This window comes from Orycteropus afer, unplaced genomic scaffold, assembly GCF_000298275.1.
Source record: "Orycteropus afer afer isolate SDZICR_OR568_19922 unplaced genomic scaffold, OryAfe1.0 scaffold00374, whole genome shotgun sequence".
Taxonomy (NCBI): Eukaryota; Metazoa; Chordata; class Mammalia; order Tubulidentata; family Orycteropodidae; genus Orycteropus; species Orycteropus afer.
Window position 1 is genome coordinate 2,218,713 of NW_006921961.1, and position 7,581 is coordinate 2,226,293.

Below are 7,581 nucleotides of genomic sequence, written 5' to 3' on the forward strand. Positions count from 1 at the left end.
TTTTTTTTCTCTCAAGATTTTAATTGCATTTTTAATTTGTTATCTTATATTAATTTGATATTTTCATATCATAAGAGCTCTTTTTTATTCTATGAAAGTTCCCTTTATATAGTCTTCTATTGTTTCTTATGAATACAACATTTTCTTCTTTATTTCTGAGGGTGTGAATGAAGGTTTCAGGGAAAGTGTTGTCATTTTCCCTTCTATTTACATGATTGGTGTATTGGTCAGCTTTGTGAAGTTGTAGTATGATAGCAAGCAATCCCAAACCAGAGCTTTATTTCTCACTCACTCTATACTAAAATTCACTTTATGTGTGTCTGCAATTTGCCATCTCTCCCATGCATGTAACTCTGAGAACCGGGCTAAAAGAGAAGCCTATGTGCTTGGTCATTTCCTTGGTTAGGAAATGTAGCTAAGATGGAACTCCTTGATGGCTCTTGTATCCTCTGGTTGGGTGTGGCACACTTCCTTTATATACACATCCCATGGGAGCAAATCAAGTTAATTGAGGAGGGATGTAGACTTCCCCCATAAGAAAGGGCACCATGGAGAATTTTCTCAAGTGTTCGGTTACCCTTGGATCTCTGTTGGTATTTCAGAGGAAGATGATGTAAGAACTTACTAGAAGTTTTCTCCTTTGAGAAGAAATCTGTAAACTGGTGTGCTTTATAGTTGGTGATCCTAAGGGAATTTGAACCTTTCAGTGGGAACCCCCAAATAATGGTATCTATGAAGATTAAAGACTACAGTATACAGTGTGGATTACATCACAACAAGGGGAGAGCTAAGGTCCTCACAAATGGACTAATGAGCAGCATCATGATAACTAGAGAAAAGATTGAAGTTGTCAATGCTTTGCTAATATTTGGTTCCACAATCAACACCAATGGAAGCAGCAGTCAAGAAATCAGAGAAGATATCACATTTGGCAAGTCTGCCGCAAAAGACCTCTTTGGAGTGCTGCAGAACAAATATATCTCTTTGAAGATTAAGGTGCTCCTGGCCCAAGCCATGGTGTTGTCAATCATTTCATAGGCATGTGAAAGCTGGACAATGAATAAGGAAGACTGAACAAGAGTTGATGCTTTTGAGTTGTGGTGTTGGCGAAGAATGTTAAGAGTACCATGATCTGCTAAAAGGACCAACAAATCTATCCTGAAATAAGTGCAGCCAGAATGCTCCTTGGAAGTGGGAATGGCCAGACTTTGTATCACGTACTTTGGTCATGTTGTCAGAAGGGACCATTCCCTGGAGAAGAATATCATACTTGTTAAAGTAGAGAATTAACAAAAGAGAGGAAAGCCCTCAAGGAGATGGGTTGACACAGTGACTGCAACGATGGGTTCAGGTATAGCAAGGAATGTGAGGCTGCCACAGGAGTAGACAGTGTTTCGTTCTGTTGTACATAGAGTTGCTATGAGTTGGAGCTGACTTGACAGCACCTAACAACAACAACAGCAATATATTTCCATGCAGATGGTTTTCTTTTATATTGCTTGGCATGGTATAAATCCAGCTACCAGAATTCTGGGAAAAGGGCAGGGACTAGAAGGGAGTGCCAATGTTGAGTGTACAAATTTTACTTAATTTTCCTAGTTTCACAATGGCATCAGATAGTGCCTTAGCTTTGGCTCAAAGCATCAATTCAGATAATGACTCCTACAGCTGAAGACAGAAAATTTCTCATCTTTTGTTAGAGTCAGATGGTAGTGGGTGGAAGGGAAAATTTGGGAGTACACTGTTCATTAAATAGGCTTTAAAGAGTGCTTTTGTTTTTAGCTTCTTACATCATGCACCTCACACATTTTATGATGAAAATCAGTTTGTCCCTCTGTAGCACAGATACATCTTGTCGACAGTTATACGTCAGGCTTTTTTCCAGTCAATTCTACAATATAGTCTCTAAGAGAATACATATTCTCTATATTGCTATTGTTGTGTGCCACTGAGTCAACTCTGACTCATAGTGACCCTGTATAACAATAGAATTGCCTCCTAGGTTTATGGAAGAGGATCACCAGGTCTTTTCTTCTGCAGAGCCACTGGTAGATTCAAACTGACAATATTTTAGTAAGCAGTCAAGCACTTAAACATTTACTGCCAGGGATCCTTATATATTCTCTTTCTATACCAGTATAATGTTCTATATACTCTTTTCTTTTAACTCTTTCATATGCAGACATGCATATATAGTTTATAATGCTGTATCAAGTAAAGGTAGCTTCTACTTAACATGATTCTTTAAGTGTATTTATGAGGTCTTGCACTATAGTGTTCTTATATATATGTGTATATTTCTGCACATGTGTATATGTGTTTGTTTAAATGTGTATATATATACATATATATATATATATATACATTTATACATATATACATGCATACATATTCCTTTTCTTCTTCATGCTTGTCTTCTTTCATTTTGGTGACACTTTTGCAAAGAAAATATTCAGCTATAACTTACCTATTTCCTTCTAAATATTTGATTCTTAATATTTAAATGCTAATTGTTAATATTTTGAAAATTAAAATGATCTATTGTGTTCATGTGCCACATTCTGTCATGTTTGAAGTCACTGAATTTGAGTGCCATTGAGTCTTTGTTATAGAGGATGCAGAGATGTTTGCTAAAGTGATATAAGAAAAGTCATTATTCTGGATAATGGGGGAGGGGATATTTGGTTTCTATATAAATCACAATCAAGATTCTGACATAAACTAAACGAAACTCACTGCTGTGGAGTCAATTCTGCCTCATAGCAACCCCTCCTTGTGTTTTCAAGGTGGTATCTCTACAGAAATAGATTTCCCAATCTTCCTTCCAAGAAGTGGCTGGTGGCTTTGAACTACCAGCTTTCTGGTTAGCAGTCAAATGCCTTAGGCACTACACCACCAGAGCTCCTCTACCTGATATAGCTGTGTAGAATATAGTTATTTTAACCTTGAGATATATCAAGGGAAGCATGATTATGGCAGGGAACCCAGGCAGGACCATGTGCTCAGATTAGAAAGGTTTGAAAGGTCCAATGGTTTATTAAGAGAAACAGGAAACTCAGATTTTGTGAAATATATTGGAGAAAAAAGTCTTAATGCAATCCATTCTTAAATAAAGTCTGTATGTGAAATATGCTTTAGCAAATATGACTAAAGACTTCTGAAAATAGAAATAAGGGTAGATGTGGGTAACTAGAACAGCTGTAGACTTCAAGAAAAATGGAGTCTGCAAAATTTGGAAGAAGAACAATCCAGGCATAATCAGAAGAGACTCCTTCATTATCCTCACTATAAGGCCCTATCTGTTCCTCATTAATGAGGAACTAGAAGTACATATCCATACATCCACCCATCAGACATCATTGCATGCCCATTGTAGTTGTATATATTTTTATGTGCTAGTTTATAATGAACTGCTTATAATTCTAATTCTAGACCATGATTTCAGTCATTCTTACCAAGTTCTTTTGCTTCCCTCTGAAATCCAGTTTAAAGAAATTCATCTTCATTGGGGACCAAGCAAAGCTCTGCCAGAGGAATCTGAGAAGAAAGAGTTATACAGATTGATCTGGGAATCGTTTTGCTGTTTTCAGATAAATTCTGATGTATTTTACCATTGTAGTGCAAAATTATAATGAAACTGATGTTTTATCTCTTAATTTACTCTTGCAATGTAGGCAACAGGTACATGTGTAACTTCTAAAAGCCCTAGGATGATTGCATTTTCTAATTAATGAAGGTTTATTTTGTGATACCTGCTGCTTTAGCACATAAAAGAACATACAACCAGTTCCTTTCCTGCTGAAACCCCAACTGATAGGATGAAAGTTTACAAGCATTGACAAAACAATTTCATCAACATTGTAAAATCATTCAGGTAATAAATAGTATTCAGAAATGACTTCTCAGAGAGAGAGAGAAAAAAAAATGCAGCTACATGGTTGTTTGCTGATTGCTTTTTAACTGGATACCTCAAGGTATCTAAAGCTATGCAATATTTTGCATTATTAAAGCCACCATTCAGAAAAAAACACTATATATGGTTCAAACCCAGCATTGCCTCACAATAGGCCTTTGCATTTGGGAGACAAGGGCATTTTCTGATCTTTTCTCTGAAAACAAGTTTTCAAACTCCATTCCGGGAGCTCATCTTTGTTCGCTTTTATTGAACTATTTTTACGTTGGGTAAAATCTTCTGCCCTGTGCAAACATATTGTCTGGATTTGCATCTTGGCATGTTTCTGCCTCTGGGCATTTTCTTGCACTTGCCTTTCCAACTTCAAAGCATACATGTTTCAAGAAGCTTTTTTAATTAGTCTCACATGATCATTTCCGTGGCCAAATTTAGTCAGATACATAATTAATATTCTGTTTATTTGTATTCTTGGAGATATCTTTTATAATTTATCTTCAGTTGCTTGTTATCTATATGGGTGACTCTGCCTAACTCATTTTAATATCCAACAGATATCCACGGCACCTCTGTCATGCTTTCCAATTCCAGTGGCTGGAGTAAAGTTGGCTGGTGTTGGTACGAAAACATAACATAAAACCAAACAAACAGAAATACTTAAAACTCCATCTTGATGATGAGTGTTCAAATTTTAGTTTGAGTTCTGAGGCTTACTGCTTTAATATTTGGTATTTGAAGATTAAGAATATTGTACCGGTCTTAACTCAGACAACACAATTGATTACTGCAAAACACAACTCTTTTTCTAAACAAGAGTACTGAGCTATAAATCTCTCTCAAAGTTATATAGACAATAGATTAGCAACATGGAATGTTTCTCTAAATAAAGAACAATGCAAAATAAACAAACATGTCAATTTATGAGATTTCGGCTGTATACATACTGTGCTTTTATGCATGTAACACTCACCTTCCACATTTGTTTGCCAACCACTCCTCCTGGGAGGTATTTTGTTAAACGTGCTATGCTGCTTCTTTTTTTTTTTTTAACAGCAATGTGTAAAAAAAAAAAGAAAAAAATTGGCACAGTAGTGCTTGCAAAATACCTCCCAGGGGAAGGGAGTGGTCAGCAAACAGACTTAGGATGTATATGTTATTTGTATAAAAATACAGTAGATTCATTAGGGATAGGAGCATATACTTCTTTATTTGGTGACCATGTACTTATGAAAAGACATTATTTCATATCTTCATATCCTACTTCTGGCATAAGGTCCTTCAAGAAAAACTTTGTATTGACCATCAATAGGAGCCTAAAGGAAATGGATTCTATCAATTCTCTTACGAGAAAATGGATTTCTTTTTTACCAAAGAATTGAGAAATTGTAGAACAGAGTATTCAGTCTGAATAAAACACTTCTCTATATGGGCAGTATTTGCAGATTTATAATTTAACTCTATAATATAATGACTACAAAAATTATATTACCAGCTACTTACATTTATTGAGCATTTATATATATCTTGTACTGTATCTAGTCTTTTTATATATATCATTTCCTTTGGTCACACAATGTTGTTGTTGTTGTTATGTGCCGTGGAGTTGGACCCGACTCATAACGACCTCTCCTTGGGTCTTCAAGGCAGTATCACTATGGAGGTAGATTGCACAACCTTCCTTCCAAGGAGTGGCTGGTGGGTTTGAACTGCTAACCTTCTGGTTAGCAGTCAAGTGTCTTAGGCACTATGCTACCAGATCTCCTTTGGTCACACAACAGTCCTCTCAAATTATGTTTTTATTATCCCTGTTTTATAGATGATTAAATAAATTGCCCAAATCACAAAGCTATCTGATTCTATCTGATTCTAAACCCAATGGCTTTTAACCACTGCACAATATTGCTTTTTAATTTTATTAACTTTTCAGGGTACCACATTAACTAATGAGTCCTGAGGCAGTTGCAATGTATTTGGAAGGACAAAACTCACAGAATAGGTTCCAATTCCTTTCCAAGAAATGTCTATGCTATCTTAAATGGTAGATAGATTTCACCTTTGAAATGGCATGAAAACAATTATTCTAGACAAGATTTTAGATATATAAGTTTTAGATTTTATTTCTAAAGCTTTTTGTCTATAAATATGTGTGTGCAAGTGAGTGTGTGTACTTGGATCAGAGTTGCATTTAGCTTTGTAATAACTAAACAATTAGAGTTTCCTAAGATTTTGAATAAATCTGTCTTAAAAGAGATACAGCTGGAGTGCTCCTTAGGAGAGAGAATGGCAAGATTTCTCATGTCCTTTGGTCATGTTGTCAGAAGGGACCAGTCCCTGGAGAAGGAGGATATCATGCTTGGTAAAATAGAGGGTGGGTGAAAAAGGGGAAGACTCTGAGTGAGATTGATTGCAGCGATGGGCTCAAGCATAGCAAAGATTGTGACAATGGTGCAGGACTTGGCATTTTTTTTTGTTATGTAGCACACAGTGTTGTGATGAGTCCAAGCTGATGTGATGGCACCACCACCAACAACAAAGATTTTTGATACTACAATAGCATAAGAAAATAAATGGAGTTGTTTAGCATAATTCTTGCTGCAATTCAAAAATAATTATATAAAATTGTGCTTGTCATAGAGTCAATACTCAACAAGTATTGCCTAAGGCACTTGACTGCTAACCAGAAGGTTAGCGGTTCAAACCCACCAGCCACTCCTTGGAAGGAAGGTTGGGCAATCTACCTCCATAGTGATACTGTCAAGCTGTCATCCTTATATAACGACAATTGTGTGTTGTTGTTATTTTTATCAATCCATGAGTGGATTACACTAAAAACATAAAACATATATTTATAAGAGAATGTTTAAATTTGTCTTTGATGTAACTGTTTATAACCAAAAAACAAACAAACAAACAAAAACCATTGAGTCAATTCCAATTCACAGCAACCCCCATTGGGTTTCCAAGGCTGTAATCTTTACAGAAGTAGATTGCCCCATCTTCCTTCTGAGGAGTGGCTGGTGTGTTCAAACTTCCAACTTTCTGGTTAGCAGTCAAAAGCGTTGGGTCTGTGCCCCCATATTCAACAATAATTGTTCAGACTATGATGTGGCCTCAGTTATCCTTCTGAAATTTACTTCTTTATCACAATAACAAAAATAAATACATATATTCCTTGATAAGAGTAATACAGAGCATTTTACATAAACTGTGAGGCCTGAGTCCTAATGGCCTCCAGGTAAATCTTTAACCAGAAGTCTTTAGTGTCAGGGATTCTAACACTCCCCATGCCTCAGGGCTTTTATTTACCCTCCAGATTCAGAACGTATCAGAGATTTCCTCCAGATTCAGCGCATGTCAGAGATTTGCCTGGTTCCTGAAGTGTCCCACGTATCAGGGCTCTGCATCTTCCCTAGATAATAATTCCCTAAGTAGACTTTGGAGCCGGGGGATTCCAACACGTCCCCCAACATCTCGGGCCCCTGCCCTAAACCCCTTAGCAACAACCAATCATCTGTACCCCTTAGCCCTGGTGCTATCCCACCCTATATTTTTCCTATAAAAAATGTGATAGTAAAGGAGCACGAGGTCTTTTGCCCAAGCCGCTATGTCAGTGAAAGCAGGGACCCTAACTCGAGCTAGCAAATAACCTTTCCTTTTGCTTTTGCATTACC